Here is an 18,246-nt window from a genome sequence, read left to right as displayed (position 1 = left end):
GGGAATAAGTAGCATGATTGCTGATCTCTCCCTGGCCTTTTCTGGTGTGTTTACTGTCAGCATGGCTTAGTGGAAAGTATATGGAACTCAGAATCAGACAGAACTGTAAACCTACTCCAAATGGTTAGTTGCTACATAACTTCAGTCCAATTTCTTATTCTCTGTCAGCTAAGTTGTCTGAAAATAATAAAATGAATAGGACTTAACTCATAAGGTTTCAGAGAGGACTAAAGAGAACACTGGATGTAAAGTGCTTATAAGTAAGAGTGAATATGTAATAATTATGTAACTCAGTCGCGCTTATCATTATTCATGTTGATGTTAATAATTCTAACCAGCTTACTCCTTTGTCTCCTGCTGGGCTGTGATGTTTATGACTTCTCCATGAGGACTAACTTCCTTCTAGACAAGCCATAGAAATGGGGCTGCAGGAATATTTTAGTCCCGTCACAAGTTTTTCTATTTATCTGCTGTGCTAGGAATTGCTTAAGGAGGCAGCAGCCATCTCTAATAAGCAAGCTACTGCCAGTGCTAGTTTCAGCTCTAGTTAGCCCAGTACTGAGCCCATACCATGTGAAGCCAGGCTAAGACAGGGCCTTCCTCTGGCCCTTATTTCAAATAACTTCCTTAGAAGAGGAAATGTGGAGAAAATAGAGTTTCTTCCCTCCTTCTCAACATGACCCTGAATTTCACTCACCCTTTGGGTAATAATTGTTATGACAGGACTACTATACAAATAACTAGAAGAATCTAGACAGACATGGGTTGTTTTTAGAGGTCCTGGGGTTTGAGCTCAAAAGCTTGAGGTTGCTAGGCAGGCACTCTACTACTAAGCTATGCATGCCACCCAGCACTACCTAGGTTTGCAAAAATGACATGCACCCCTTCACTTATGCCCACACTGCCAACGCTGTGTACTGAATGTCATATCCCCCTTCCCCCTAATTCTTAAAGAAAATGTGATGGTACTAAGAATTGGGCTTCATGAGGATGGGGATGGTGTAAGTGGGATTTGTGCCCTTACAAAAGACTCCAGAGAGATCACTTGCCCTTCCACCATGAGAGGACAAGATCAGAAAGCACCCTCTATAGACAATGAATTTTCTAGTGCATTGCTCTTGGACTTTCCAGTCTGAAAAACTTTGAGAAATAAATATCCATGGTTTATTTGTGCCCCAGTTTATAGTATTTTGTAATAGGGGCCTAAATGGACCAAAGCAGCATATAACTTTGGTTCTTGAGCAGGGGGAGGGTGGGAGGGAAATGGGAACCATGTCATGAGAAAAGGTATCAATGTTTGTGAAGTTATGCACCTTCTATCTGGTAACACTTCTATTAATCACAATAAAAAAATTTAAAAAAAGAGTGCTGGGCATGAATGGGTGAAAGAGAGGTGGGTATTTACAGTCTCACACAAGAGTGGCATCCTACCAATCTAGTAAATAGTAAATATCTTCAAATACAATTTTATTTTACCTCAAAGTCTCTATTTCAATTTTTCATTGTGCAGACTCAGTCGAAACACTGGTGTTTCATTTAATATTTCTGTTTCCAGTTCTTTCCACATGGCTTTATTTGCCATTCATTTGTACTAAAAATTTCCATTTCTATTACAACCTTTGACAACAAGAAACAAAGCCTGGGCCTGGGAGTTTGGCCTAGTGGTAGAGTGCTTGCCTAGCATGAATGAGGACCTGGGTTCAATTCCTTGGTACCACATACATAGAAAAAAAGCTGAAAGTGGTGCTGTGGCTCAAGTGGTAGAGCTCTAGCCTTGAGAAAAAAGCCCAAGGACAGTGCGTTCAAGCCCCAGGACTGGCAGAGAGAGAGAGAGCGAGAGCAAGAGCAAGAGAGAGAGCGAGAGAGACACAGAGGGAGACAGAGAGAGAGAAAAGAAAAGAAAAAGAAACAAAGGAAATAAAGCAAGCAAGCAAGCAAGCATGCAAGCCTAGCTTGCCTTGGAGTCTGGTTACACTGTCCCCAGTATTTCCTCCGTCTCTAGATTTTGCACCATTCACAGTCTTAGATACCTGACTTTGTGCACTGGGTAGTTCACATTCATGATTTGCCAGCAGTCCAATGGATCATCCATTGAAACAGGGAGTAAGGCCTACATCCATGTGTCTTCCCATGATCTGGGCTCTTCTCATAAGGACACTAGTCATAAGAGGTGAGTGAGCACCCTCATGACCTCATTTGAACTTAATTACCTCTTTAAAGATCCTGTTTTGAAAATACAGTGACCTTGTGCTGGGACTAGAACTTTAATACATGACAGGGACACAATTTATCCTATAACACCCTCTAAAAATCCCTTTCAGGTGTCCTTTCTGTTAGATCATAGGTTTATATGTTCAGCTGGGTGCCAGTGGCTCACGTCTGTAATCCAGGCAGGACTCCCAACTACTCAGCCATCCCTGTGGATGGCTAGCTGTGAACTGAGAAACTCAAGCCCCAGACTCCCCGACTCCAAACTATATGCAGGTGGAATTCAATCCAGGCCAGCAGTATTAGTGCAACTGGAACACTTTTTAGAAGTAGAAATTTTGAGGCCACCCTAAACTTGCTGAATCAGAAATTCTGAGTGAGGGCCATGTAATTTGCTTATACTTTAATATAATACTTCAGATGCATATTAAACTTTGACAACCTCTAGAACAATGTAAGTGACAGTTTTAACGAATTAAGAGGTACTTGGAATAAAATATTCTGGTAGATTTCTTTTTAATAAACCTAAGAGTTGCCTTTCTAACTCACATCTTTACTTTGTTGATTATGCAAGGCCTAGTACTGTCTTCAATGTTTCAGTTTCTTCAAGTCAAATGCCAACTGCAAGTTCCTCTAACTACTTCTTCCTCTAACTACTCCTTCCTTGAAAGGAGTCTGCCCATGCCGAACCAAGGACTCATCAAAATTCCTTGTGTCAAGTTACTTCTGAATCACCAAAAATTACAAATTGAAATGGAGGTCCTTCCAGTTTCTGCCTCTTATATTCTAGAATTACAAATGAGCTCAATTGAGAAGACAGATGCTTTTTACAGCAATCTTATGCCAACAAATAGAAAAATCATGCCTAACAGCTACTAAGTTATGTTTTTTATTGTCACCATTTTAATCTGAGATATTTCAGCAACAAATAATGAAACACAAGAAACTTAGAGGTGGCCTGTCAAAATGAATTTTATTCTCTTTGCAGACAACTAGATCTTTGGCAATTATTTTTTGTCTAAGAAAAATTACATTTTAGTGAGACACTCATACTAAACTCACACACACTTACACTCACACAAGCATATGAGCACTTTTCTCTTGAGTCACTGGAACACAATGGCAGGACTACGAGACTCTGAATACCTAATAAAGCTGGGGATATATAACTTTTCCTGAACCAATAACGTAAGGCCATTTACTCTAACTTTATTTTTCATTAAAATACAATCTAAAGAATCTAGAATAATTATATTTCCCAAAGGCATCCATTCTGCATAGAGGTGGAACATTGGACAGTCAAGCTTGCATGACAGGGAGAAACATAGAAGATGAGTGGCAAAAAGTGAAAATCAGATCAGTGAGTGCTGAGCTGTGAAGATTTATTTCATAGCATGACAGGTTTAACATATTAGTGTGTCTTGGATAGATAAGTGGAAAGTTAAAGATATGGAACCTCACCTGAAAACAATTTGCCAAGCCTTATGGGCCAATGAAATACACTATCCGAGGGCTTGAAGACACTCCCTCTCTTTTATTGGATAAGCCTTGGGCACAGTTTTAGACTTCACGTAGACAATATCAGAAATGGAGGATGATGTCAACTGTCTCCAAAAGATAGCTTTTCCTAGACTTAGAAAAAATCATATTAAGTGAAGTAAGCCAGACTCAAAGGAACTTAGGCTCAATGGTTTCCCTCATTCGTCCTAATCAGTAGAAACCTTGGGCTCTACTAGCAGAGATCTGCAATAGAGCAAAATCTTGATACATAAGGCCATATAATGTGAAGCTAATTGAAAGGACCTCCAGGATAGTGAAACAAAAGCCATATAATGAATGATTGTTGTCCTTAATGTACTATGTTGTCTCTCATCTCCTTTGCTGTCCCTTGGTTATCTCATATTGGTATAGTATCTCACTTTGTTATCTGATATATTGAATTTATTTGTATTGGGATATTTGAAATTTGATAGGGAAGGGAGGAAAACCAAGATGGGTGGGGGGTGTGGGGGGGAGGGAAATGGGTACCAAGACATGTGAAAGGATATCAATGTATGTGAATTAATGCGCCTTCTATCTGGCAAATATCATGTAACCCTTTTACTAATTACAATAAAAAAAAGAAAAAAAAGAGAAAAAAAAGATTGCTTTTCCTTTTCTGTTTTTGCAGGTACTGGGGTGGCAGTCTACACCTGAACTACAATTACAGACCTATTTTTTTTCTGGTTACTTTTGAGATAAGATCTTGTGAACTTTTTTTGCCTAAGCTAGCCTTGAACTGCAATCCTTTTCCTCTCAGCCTCCTTGCTTAGAGGAAAGAAATAGTACAGGATGGTATTCAATGAAGTTTTTTTTAATTAAATGAGAGAAGGTTGTCAGGATATTGTATAGAGGGGTAACAGTTACATTTGTCAGGTAGTAGGTACATTACTTCTTGCACATTGATACCCTTGAGCATATAAATTTTTATGTGATTTTTACTGAACCATTCCTGTAAAAGGAGGCATTAATACCTATCTCTGCTTATATGGAAGGGTCATAAGAGGTGAGGATAGGAGTTACAGGACCATATAAAGATTTTTGTGCAGCTTAAATGAGAGGGATACCTATAATAAAATCTTCATGACATTGGAAAAAGTCCTAATAAGATGAAAAAGTAAAGGTATAGTTGGCAAGGGAAGGTGAAAGAAAAAAAAATGAAAGAGAGGATATTTAAGGAGACAAAAAATTTTGGCAACTGTAGTTCTGACAAGAGGCTAGTAATAAGGGAGCTCAAGAAAACTAAAACCTCAAGCAATAATACAATTAATTAATTGGCAAAGGAACTACATAGAAAGCTTTATCTTGTGTGTGTTGTTCTTAATGTACTATGTTATTTCTCTTCTCTTTTGTTGCCCTTATGATTAATCTCATATTGTTACTGTATTCTGACTTTGTTACCTGATAGATTGTGTATACATTTATTTGTTTATCTAAAATAGGGAAGGAGGGAAAACAAGATGATTGGGAGAAGGTAGGGGGAGGGAAATGGGGAGAAAAACATGAAAAGGGGTATCAGTGTGGGAGAAGTAATGCACCTACTAACTGGAGAATGTAACTGTAACCACTGTGTACATTACAATAAAAAAGAAATGTAAAAAAAAAGAATGACCAATAAATACATGAAGAAATGCTTAGTATTCTTGAACATAAAGTAAATGCAAATCAAACCAACCTTGAGATTCCATCTTGCACTAGTCAGAATGGCCATCATCAAGAATACAAACAACTAATCCTGGCAAGGAGTCTAGGAAGAAGGAATTTTTAAAAATTTTTTTATTTTTTTATTTTTTTTCCAGTCCTGGGCTTGAGCTCAGGGCCTGAGCACTGTCCTTGGACTTTCTCAAGGCTAGAGCTCTACTACTTGAGCCTCAGCACCACTTCTGGCTTTTTTTTTTTTTGTATGTATGTGGTACCGAGGAATCAAACCCAGGTCTTTGTGCATGCTAGGCAAGCACTTTAACCACTAGGCCAAACTCCCAGCCCCAAGAAGGGATTTTTTAACAAACTGTTACAGGGAATGTAAATGAACACAACCTCTGTAAAAAGAGCGGATAGAGGTTCCTCACAAAATATAAACATAGATCTACCCTATGATCTTGTGATACCACTTCTGGAATTTATCAGAAAGATTGCATGGCAGTATACAACAAAAACACTTGCACATTCATGATCATTATAGCCCAGTTCACAATAACCAAGAAGCCCTTCAATGGATGAATGTATTTAAAGAAGATATTACATATGTATATACACTGTGGAATATTGTACAGCCATTAGGAAGCATGAAATTATGTCTATCTCAGAGAAATGAATGGATCTAGAAAGTATCCTACTGAGCAAAGTATGACAGGTCCAAATGACAAAAGGTGTATTTTTTCCTGTATGCTGATCTTAGACCCAACATACAGCCTTCCATATGGATACTCACAGAGATATATGAATATATACATAATAGAGTTGACTAAATTATTGTATATGCAGGAGTGACACTCCATATTGTAAACTTTTTGAACAATTGACAGTTTAACAAAATGAGTATCGGGGGCCGGGAGTTTGGCCTAGTGGTAGAGTGCTTGCCCAGCATGCATGAAGACCTGGGTTCGATTCCTTGGTACCCCACATACATAGCAAAAAGCCGGAAGTGGTGCTGAGGCTCAAGTGGTAGAGTGCTAGCCTTGAGAAAGTCTAAGGACAGTGCTCAAGCCCTGAGCTCAAGCCCAGGACTGGCCAAAAAAAAAATGAGTATCAAGAAGCTGAAACAAAGTTTGACTGGAGTGGAGGGTATGGGAATGAAAAGGGGAATACAGTCAAAATATTCAAGGTATACATGTGATAAAGGAAAACAGAGCCATGAAATGAGTTAGTGGAAGGTGAAGAAAGAAGAAAAAAATGATGGAAGGGATGACTGATCAAAAAGCACTGGACATAGACACATTAAATTTGTAATACTCTTGTACAACTATTTGACTTTTTTAAGTGAAATAAAACATCTATGATATCTTGTGGCTGGGCTAGTAATGCTGGATTTTTTTATACTTTGAGGAAAAGCTTTTGTTTTCTAAAGAAGATGGGCTGTCTAGTCTGAGGCAGAGAATCATAGAGAAGGAGCCAGGAAGTAGTAGGTATGAATCCTGGCTTGGTTTCTCACCAGCAAGTTGAATTCCAGGTTTTAAAGTCTTTACAAAATGGAATATTCATCCATCTAGCAAAGAAGTGTGAAGACAAATATATTTTATGACCTAACAACTTAGGAATTTGTACCTTTTCTGGGCCAAACCAAAGGTTCTGACTAAGATCTTTAGCTAACTTTTATTTTATTAAAATATTAACCAGCAATACTACTTTTAAAATATTTAATGTTATTCTTGTATATAATATTTGTAGATGAGATATTAGAACCCAGTTTTTTTCAGTTTTAACAAGCTAAGATCTAACTAATCTTTGTAATAAGAATTCTAAAATAACATGCTATTCAATTTGGAGAAAAGTCAAGGTTTCACTTCTAGTGAAAGAGAGAATTTTGTTTGGTCAGCTTGAATTGATATAGGAATTTTTTTATGGAAACACTGAGATATCTACTGAGATATTTAAATGGCCATTTTATGTTAAAAATTATGAGTAGTGTTATACACCAAGCATTTTACTAAAAATCCTACACATTTTTTAGGTTAACTATAGCTAATCTCACTACACCACTATGAAATAGATGAGACTGTATTTAAACTTAGAGACATTGTAGGAAATTTTTTGTGGGGATGCAAACTGCTTGCCTCCAGTATTCCTTAATCTTTACCTATTGATTGTGTTTGTTGTCTTTGCAAGAATGTTCTGCTTCATCACCAATTTCCTATATTTCAACTTTTTCCCCATGAGAGAGTTCATCATTTTATCCTCGCTCACTGGATTCGTCCAAGTTGACCTCATTTCTCTTACCTGGAAGTATCCATGTCTTGGAAAGTCTTTTCCATTTATTCTGAATGTTTACCTTGAACTTTTTGCTTTCCATTGACCTACTTCCTGTCTTTAGTGAAACAAAGCATCACACAGTGTCCTGGTACTACTATGAAACTGTTGGATATTATGTTATCTATTTGACAGACACAGGACTGAAAAGGTATTCTTTAGTAATAGAAAAACAACCATTTTTAAAGACCCAGTGTGTAGAGAAAGTGTGTCAGAATGAGGACTTCCTACCTCTTGTTCTTCTATTCCACCAAAGGTCAAATCCCAGAATCAGATTTTGAACTTGTTTACTTAAAAGATTCCATAACTCTACCTATAAAGTTTGTTGAGCCAAGAACTATTTTTAAAATGCTTAAGAAATGCAACAAATGTCTCATTCCAGAGAAAGTATCTCATAAAGTCCTACCATTGGTATCTTTCACAATGGTTTGAACTTGATGCTGAGAACTAGCTTTTATGTATATTTTTTGTTTGTTAAGAGAGAACCATTAAAACTAGTTGACCGAATACTCTAAATCTTAAGAGAGAATTCCAAAATGGTCTATTTTATTTCACACTTCAAAGAATAATACATATACCAGATCTTCCAAACTGTTGCCAGGTTTGACTTTTGTAGAGTCTTTCACTGCCAACACATTGCTGGTGTTGAAATCCAACCCATGTCTCTCACAGCTTTAACAAACACATTTAACACATTTATGCATACGTTAGTAAGTGTAAACATGACTCACTTAAATAGAAAAGATTTCTTAGAATTTTACTATTTCACCACCATGTCATTCCACAGGAACTACCTTGGGGCTACTATGAAGTTTCAAGCACCTCTCACATAAAACACCATGGCACATTAGCACACTCAATCAGGACGAATGGCATACTGACTTGAGGGAATGCTGTAAACCACATGCAGTTTTAATTAAATTCATAATAATGCCGTGTCTCTCAGTAGATTTGAGAGCAGATAGAACCACTTAATAATGGCCAAGATCTAATCCAGTTTGTCAGAACTAATAATAAGACAAATGGAAGTTATCACACAGGGACACAACCAAAAAGTTCACAAATGAGCAATTGTGATGCCTTTTTAAAAAGCAATATTTATAAATTATTGCAAGATGTTACTGGCCTCAGACCATGGCTGCAATGTCTAATTCCAATGAATTGATAAAAGGAACTATTAATAAAAAGGTACATTTGGGGCAGCTGACATAACTAATTGATCAAGTAATTTGAGTAAAAATACAAAGTTTCACTAGGAAACACTGACAGGGATGAAATCACTCAATTTTCCAAAAGCCAGAAGACCTTGAAAAAAAATAGGAGACCACACAACACTTTTATGCCTAACCAAAACCAAATAAAATGATCCCAACGTACAAATAGGCTTCAGATGATATAATGTGATGGGGGCTTTCAACTATGTAGGCAAACCTTTCATTTACTTACCCAAATGAACCAAGCCAAGGATTACCTAAACAGGGAGAGTATGGAGTCCTATTTCCTCAGTGTGTTGTCTCAGGACAAGCGGAAAAGAAAAAAAAATATTCCTACCTCTTCAAATCCTACTATACCTCACAATACCAAGGTTCAGCATAACACATGAATCTCAAGATCTGGCTTATATTAAAACAGAGTTAGAAGAAATGGTCCCTGGTGAGCAAGAATTTACTGAAGCTGACACTTCTAGTAAGGGTTACTGAAAGATACATCCCCACTAGCCCACCCAAAGATTCCCACAGCAACCCAAATTACTAGTGCACCTGAACAGGGCAGGGGATGCTGTTGGATCCCAGTGATGACTCTACTGAGATTACCACCATACATGAGCTATGGAGAGAAGGGAACAGCTGCTCAAGCTCTCTATCCAGAAACCTGGCAAAATGGAGTACTTCCCCCCTCTGTCTCTCTCTTTCTCTCTCTCAGTCTCTCTGTCTTTCTGTCTCTGACTCTCTCTCTCTTCCTGCCTCTCTCTGTCTCTGTCTCTTCCCTCCCCACCCGTAAAGGGAAATTGGTAAACAGATGTATTTCCTTAGTTCTCACTATTGTGCAAATAATAATTTAAAGAAAGATATTTTCTAATAATTTTTGGCAGTCCTGGAGCTTGAACCTGAACACTGTCCTTGGACTTTTTCAAGGCTAGAGCTCTTGGGCCATAGTAGCACCACTTCTGGCTTTATTGGTCTTTGCACATGCTAGGCAAGCACTCTGCCACTAAGCCAAACTCCTGGCCCTCTAGTCACTTTCTCACTTAGAATGGGACAAAATCCTCTCTCCTCAGCCTAAGTTGCTATTTTTTGTCTAATTACCTAGGGGCATTACTTGTATCTTCAGGCTGGTGCTATTGGTTCATACCTCTAATCCTAGCTACTCAAGAGGCTGAGATCTGAGGATCACAGTTCAAAGGCTACCAAGGCCAGAAAGTGTATGAGACTCTTATCTCCAATAAGCCACCAGAAAACCTGAAGTAGAGCTGTCTCTCAAGCTGGTAGAACCCTAGTTTTGAGCAGAAAAACTCAGGGACAGTGCACAATGCTCTAAGTTCAAGCCCTACAACTGACAGTTAAGAAAAAGAAAGAAAAGGAAAAGAAAGAAGACAAAGTATGTTCAGTACTTTCTTTCTTCAGAACTGCCAGCAAATACTTGTTGATATTCTTCAGAGACTCAAATAGCACCAAAATGAGAAATAATATGATAAAAGTAGAAAGATCCAAAATGAACACTTTCATTATTCCTCAAGACTGAGTGAGAATCTCACAGAGAGAGTGACATTGAAGTATTTATTTATTTATTTCAATTGGCATTTTCCTCCCTCAAAGGAAAGGGTGAGATTTGACACACTTTCCCTCTTCTGTGTGACTTGACTCTGACTTATGGTTAGATAATGTAATTTGTATACTATACAGGTATACTGGATCCCACCTGAGACCCCAAAAGGCATTGGAAGTGGTCTGAAACTTACCAATCAAAGTTATTGTACCTCCCTGAGGGAGATGGGATGGATGGGGCAGAGTGAGTAAAGCATGACAAGAGGCCAACAATCTCACTAAGCAAATCTTACATTGAAAGGGATATCATATATAGACAGGAAATGTGCTCAGTTGATATATTACCTTTTTTAAAAACCATATGAGAAACTTGAGTTAGATGTTAGAATTATAGAATTCAAACTAATAGCACCCTCCTGTCTATGTTCCAGACTAATTGAGAAATAAGATCACCAGTACAATAAGCAAAGGCATATCTGTCACCATTACTGCTCATAAGGTATAGGTTAACAACTGTGGTGCTTGAGATTGAAGTCAGGATCCTGCACATGGTAGCCAAGAACTGGAGCCACATCACCAGCCCTTTGGTGTGTGTGTGTGTGTGTGTGTGTGTGTGTGTGTGTGTGTGTGTGTGTGTGTGTGTATTTATTTTTGAAATAGAGATATGGCCTCAAACTCATAACAATCTTATGTCTATTTCCCAAGTAGCTAAGATTACAGGCATAAACCAGCAGGCATACAGGGTAAATCTGGACTTCCTCTTTCTTCCTGATTCTAGTCCTTAGAATTGCTTACATGTGACACATTACTTTCATCCATATTACTACTTTTAACTGCTCTAGGGATAATATAACAAAATGACTAATTTCCCCATATTGTAGCAACCAACACATTAGTTCCAGCCAATTAAAAAATGTTGGACAACCTTCCCACTATTCTATTTCTATTAGAAAAAGAAAAGAAAGGCACAAAACATCAATGTGAAGGAATCTCTTTCTTCCTGTAAACCAAAAGAGGAGAGAGTAGACAGTCCTTGCATAAGGGCCTTCCATGAACCTTGGACCATATGGCTCAATTTCTGCCTTCAACTACATGTTTCTCATTTAAATGCTTAGCCATCTAAAATCTATCAAGACCACACTAAGTTCTCTTGCCTGTTTCTTGCTTTACACTCCAAGCGCTTACCATGCCTCTCTACATTTTGGTTGTCATCATTTACTCTAATTTGTAATACCTCCTTCCCCAAATCACTTCTTCACTTCATTACTCAGCCCCAATATTACATGTCTTATCACTTAAAGAGTTTTCATGCAAGTTGCTAAAGACAATACAAAGCCAAAAAAGAAAACTAAGGAAGTAACATCCTTTGAAAACAGATGTACTTGTGACCTTACTTATGTAACCATAACTTCTCTGAACATCACCTTTACAATAAAAAGAAAAGAAAATTAACAGGCATTAGAGAATTTCTTTAACTGCAGTTCGACCACATTTTCTATTACTGTAAGACTTTCTGCATATTTTTCATCAATTGCTTTCCCAAGATTTTTTTTTGTAAATGCATCATTTTCCTGGTGCTGTATTCTACTATTTGATAACTATTATAGACAATTTCATTGTTTTTTTTTATTATACTCAGTTTGCATGTGTTGATACCACATTACCTTGACACACACACTTGTGTTTATATCTTGTACAGGTAGGGATTCATACCTGGTAGGTCAGGTTTCATCAGAGTGCTATTTTTATGCATTTGTTTCTCTCTACTCACTAATATTACACATTTTTTATTTTGCCTGCCAATTTAGGTTTTTTTCTGCATGCCTCCAGACTTTTTTTTTTAAAAAAGTAATTTATCCTTCTAGTGCTTTGGTTTTTCACTAAATAAATATTTCTAGTGTTAGCTACTATTAGTGTGTTTTCTCTACTATTTTGATTATTACAGTGTCTGCGCTAAGCCTTACCATATATATCATAGCTTATCAGGGTCTGCTTTAGATTTATACTTAGTTCCAGTAATAGAAATTTTAGAGCCATATACCTGTTTTCTTTCTCCTCCTCATGCTATTATTGTTATAGAAATAATGCCTTTATATGTTACAACTTCAAGAATGCACTTATAATTGTTACCTTCTATAATTCTATGTATTTTAAAGAAGTGAAGGAAAGAAAAAGGGAGCAATTGTATACATACAGCTTTTAATCTTCATAGTTTTCATAATTCTCTTCATTTGGTACCATGGATTAAAATTACCAGTTAGAGTAATTTCCTTTGAATAAATACACTTTTGTGCCCACCTGCGCCCTTTGCATTATTATTAAGAATATATTACATTTCTATATATTCTATTTCTAACAGTACGATTATAAGCATAATGTTTTATGCTAAAACTTAAAAAACAAATAGAAGTACTGAAAAGAAGAAAAGATTTACATTGTTTATTCTAGTTGCCTATTTACTTTTTCTAGTTACATATTTAGGTTTATGGACTTGAATTACTATCTGGGGTCACTTGTGATCAGCCAGAATTTGTGCTTTAGTGTTTTTGTTTTGTGTTATTTGGGTGGCAGCATTTGGGACTGTATCCAGATCTTGTACTATATCTACACTCCTAGTTCTCCAGTACTTCTTTTAAGATGGGTCTGGCGCCATAAATTATCCCAGTGATGATTTATATGGCTTTACTTTGAAAACTAATTGTATTAGGTCAGGATTCTTGGCTAACCTTTTTCTCTAAGGACTTTGAACCCATATCTTATTGTCCTCTGGATACCGTTATTTCTGAGGAGAAATCAGTTGCCCAATATATTGGTGATTCCTCAGTGAGAGAAAATTAATTTACTCATGCTGCTTTCATGTCTTTGGATTAAAGCAATTATTTTGAGATGCATCTGTTAAACTCTACCTTTATCTTATCTGGGATTGGGTGAGCCTCTTGATTGTAGATGAAGATTTCCATAAAAATTTAGATGTTCTCATCTAAATTTATTTGAACATTTTTCTATTCCTTTTCTTTCACACATTCTTCCAGTAGTGTTATTACAAGCATACTGATTTGATTAATTGTATCCCACATAACTCTGAAGAGCTTTTCATCTTCCTTCATCCTAATTTCTCTCTGATCATTTTGTGTGCTCTCTACATTAATCTATTTTGAAGTTTGTTGTTTGTCTCCTGTCAGTTTAATGAATTGATATGCTCCTCCACTTTTTTCTCCATTTCTATATGGAACCCTAAAATTTATATTTCATAAAAAAGAATGTGTGTATGTATGTATACATATGTATGTCTATAGGTATATGTATGTATATGTGAATGCGTACACATATACACACATGTACACATGTATATGCTTCATATATGTTATTGATTCATGCATATTACATATAATCATATATCATATATGACATATACCTATATAGACATATTTATTGATATCTCTATTTGATGAAATTCAGTCATAATACCTTTATTTATTTAAGCATGACTTCCTTTAGTTGCATGAAAAAGTACACATACTCGCATGTGTACACACTCACACACATGCACACACATACACACACTGCTTTAAAGATTTTGTTAGACCAGTCTGATTGCTCTAACAGTCGATTTCTGTTGCCTGCTTTGCCATTGCAGGTAGGTTAAATTTTGTTTTCTTCAAATAAGCTTACTGGCCACTCTATCTTTAGGTGTACTGATGATCTGCTTATTTGTTTAGTTGTAAATAGACTACTCTGAGAAAATTTGTTCTCTCATCTCCCCTCATCGCATGTGGCTTTGATTCTGCTCTGTAATTGCTCTGGTGTAGCTTGGTTATGTGTAAAGTTGTTCCTAGCCATTTTCACCCTTGATTCATTCTAGTAACTTAGCTCTCTGATCTATGTTTTAGCTTATATTTCTGTCAATCTCCTCTTAACTGCACCAAACCATGACCTTAATTATTTTGAAAGTATCTTTGGTTCTGCACCTTGCCAAATTCTGTTGCAAATGAAGTCAGTATCCTTGGAAGAGATTTTATGCTAGTTTATAGTCTGCCATTCTCTTTCAGCAAAGTCTTTGGGCCAAGGCCCTGAAAACTTGAAGAAAGATCATGGCATCTTGTTCTCTTATGCTATTTTGTCTCCAGAACTGGTCATGAGGGAAAGTGGAAAGTAATCTCTGATCTATTCAGTGGTTTCTTTTAGCAGGGAGCCTCTGCTTTGTGAATGAGCAAGAGTAAAAGCAATATTGGGGTACATTATAGGAATCTCAATACTCTCAGCATGCCAAACTCAGACAATATTTTTTTAAAGTATAAGATGAAATAAGATCATCCTTTAGCCACCTTTTTAGACATCTTTTCTTCCTTTAAGTAGCATTACTATCCAGTAAACACTTGCAAGCTGTTTTGCTCAACTCTGGGTCACCCCGGGCTGTCTGAGTCATTTTCTCTATCATACTTGCTGTTACATGCATCTTTGCACCAATCTGGGGCTGGATACAGGGGCCTGGATGAAAGAGAAACATAATCCTTCCTCAAGACAGAAATCATACCCTCATCATTTCTCCATTTAAAAAAATCACAGAATTACTGCAGCCATATTACATGAAGAGCACACTCTGTGGTCTGAAATTCAATGAAATCTCTCTCTCTGCTTTCTTATTCCTAAATAAGATTTTAGTGGCTAGCATCATCTCATTCTTCCATACTTGCAATGATGTCTATTGATTACCCACTTTGCACTGTGTAGGGTATGAAGGCCCTCAAGGAGATCAAACTGGAAGAAAGTGACAAGCAAATGATCATTAAATATAACACACCATAAAGAGAAAACAAGATGATGTTCACAGTATGAGGAGGGATATTGGCAGGAAGAGGAGCTGACCTTGGGCATGTTCGTGAAGGGCACACATTCCAGGCAGTGCACAGCCTGTATAAGTGTTTGGGTCATGACTCTGCAGGCCCCCTTGCAAAGTTTATGGTATTATTTTCCTTAGATGAAAAAAAAAAGAATGGAAGGGAGATTAAAAATAGGAAAGGGGCCAGGATGAAGTCATAAAACTCCCATTCAGAAGATACCATGAAGAAAAGGAAAAGTTCAGAAACTCCTCAAAGATATCAACACTTTGTAGATGCTCCCCCTGTCTTTCTTCAGTTTGGCTGACATCTTTCCAGAGTTAAGAAATTCTCAATACCCATGGGGCCAACTAGCATCTGGACTTTCTAGAGATTTCTGGTGTGGCTCTTATTCAACTGCATTTGCTGGGTGTCTATTAGGAACCAGTAACTTATTCACTGTAATAAACTTGCCAGAGACTGGCTCCCTGCCCTCGGGACCTCACGGACAGTCCAGGGAAATAATAATACGAAAAGCAGAGGAAGTTTGGCAGGGACCCATAATTTTTTTTCTATTTTGGAATAAAAAACATGTGTTTAAAATGTTTTGGGAGGTAGAGATAAGCTGTTCCCAATTCATGTTCTCCATTCTCAGTTGTCATTCCCTGAAACTAATTACTAAAGCAGGTCAGAAAAGTCAAAGTTGTCTGAAAGAACACGAAGACTTTATACCTATGTCTTCATAGTTGAAAGTTTGTATTTCTCATAACAGGTCATTATATAACAAGCTAATACCACTATGAAGAGAATACTCCTTATGGTGCCTGGTAGACAAAGAAGGCTTAAGCTCAGCTAAATCAAAACTACTTTCCATTTCACTCAAAAAATAAATAGTAACACAAAATGGAAATGAGTAGAAAAGTGAATTACTGGAACTCCATCAAGACTTTGAGACATTAGTTTGAAAAACATTAAAATTTCTTTAGATAGTCAGCTAAAAATAATCAAAATCCAGCCAAGTGTGGTGTCTCAAGCCTGTAAACCTAGCTTTTCAGGAGGCTGAGATCTGAGGATCACGGTTCAGAGCCAGCCTGGGAACAGAAGGACCTGAGACTCTTATCTTCAATTAACCTATAGAAAACTAAAAAATGGGAAGTGGGGCTTGGCTCAAGGGTATGGCAGTAGCCTTGAGCTGAAGAGTTCAGGGACAGCGCCCAGGCAGAGTTCAAGCACTATGACCCATGCACACACACACAAAATAATAATAATCAAAATCCTTTAATCATTCAGTGCAATCAAAAACTAAAATGGGTTTCAGAAATATAAGAGTTGCAAATATCCATCTAAGAGCCATACTGGATCATAAAATACAGTAGTCAGCTGCATTTTTGTTTATGAAGATATTGTTCTGGGTTCAACTGCAAAGAGAGAGCTGCTCAAAGCTTCCATGTGCTAGGAGCCTACAGCAATCACCATTGCACTGATGGCTTTCCTGCCACTGCCTTCCATGACAGATGAGACACCGGCACTGGACACCCTTGCCAGCTAGGCAGCCGGACAGCCAAAGATGAAGGTTTGCCCTTGGTGCAAGGTCAAGGTGCCCAACCTATATCTAAATTATTTCCTGTCTAAACCATGCAGGAAGTGCTTTAACATCAAGAGTCACAGTCTGCTCTGGTAGTTAGTATCACATCTGTATGGTGGGATGTTTTTTTCTTGCCAGTCCTGGGGCTTGAAGGCAGGGCCTGCCCACTGCCCTTGGACACTTTTTGCTCAAGGCTAGCACCTTGCCACTTAAGCTACAACACCATTTTTGGCTTTTTTCTGTGTATGTGGTACCGAGGAATCGAACCCAGGGCTTCCTACATGCTAGACAAGCACTGTACCACAAGGCTACACTCCCAACCCCTATGTGGTGGAATTTGAATCACCTAAATACCCATCGCTACAAGAAAGCTCTATGAATCATGCTTACATAACAGAAAGAACTTCTACTAATAGCTGAGAAATAAATTCCTCTTTCCTGGCATTTGGACCACAGTATAATGATGGTTCCCAAGCTCTGTATACAATAATAAAATGAAATGTGCAGGCTTTTCCTTATGATGTATTCCAGTTCAAAAGTTTATCAGAAAAAAAAGTTTATCAGCCCTTGTTACTATTATGTACTATTGCCAGTATCTTAAGTATATGAATTAAAAACAAAACAATTCACTACTCCTATTCCAGTTGTATATCTTTATGTTATGGGTCAGAGTTGGAGCTAAATAAACATATTTCTGGCAGCAAATTAACTCAAGAAAAGGTTTTGGTTGGGTGGTGAGGGGTTTTGTTGTTGTTGTTGTTTGTTTCAATTATCTTTCTTTTCTTGTCGAGAAGTCCAAAGAGAAGATCCTCAAAGGCTTTTTTTGTGTGTGTTCTGCCACTTTAAAACACAGGCTCTTTTGATTGGCTTGTTTAAAATTTCACCACCAGAGGGTGGTATATACTCACATCTAAATTCATAGTTCTGTACAGGGCTTTAACAATGGAAATCTGCTACTAAAAAAATTATAACACCATAGCTAAGGGAGGGTTTTCAGAAAGCCTGTAGGTGGCACTAAATCTCAAAAATGAAGACTTCACTTTTGCTATCATGAATTTCAAACCCAAATTGAAAATCTGTATAGATTGCACCAACAAAACTGCCCTGATTCATATATCTCCTGCAGAACAAGCAGAAGATGCTAATCACTTTTTTGTCCTTTCAGTCTTTGATCAGTATTCATCACATAACAACAAGATTCCAATTTTTAACAACACCAAATGAACTAACAAGCAAAAAGAGGAATTTGCTCTGTCATACCAACAATGATACTTTTCAACAGTAAAACTTTCACTTTTCCAATTTTCAGCACAAGTGTGCCCTCTGCTTTCAAGTACTTTTGCTTTAGCATAATGCCTTACTTTCC

The 18,246-nt window shown here is 37.3% G+C and overlaps 1 protein-coding gene across 1 annotated transcript in view; it reads right to left on the bottom strand.

The window, feature by feature from the left end:
* Positions 1 to 18,246, bottom strand: part of Dync1i1 (dynein cytoplasmic 1 intermediate chain 1) — a 266,609-nt gene that overhangs the window by 191,069 nt on the left and 57,294 nt on the right. The gene's annotated exons all lie outside the window — the stretch shown is intronic.

The sequence above is a fragment of the Megascapheus bottae genome, chromosome 5 (genome assembly GCF_031878675.1).
Source record: "Megascapheus bottae isolate mThoBot1 chromosome 5, mThoBot2.hap1, whole genome shotgun sequence".
Classification (NCBI taxonomy): domain Eukaryota; kingdom Metazoa; phylum Chordata; class Mammalia; order Rodentia; family Geomyidae; genus Megascapheus; species Megascapheus bottae.
Note: the sequence above shows the minus strand (reverse complement) of the source record. Positions and strands in the feature narration are given on the sequence as shown.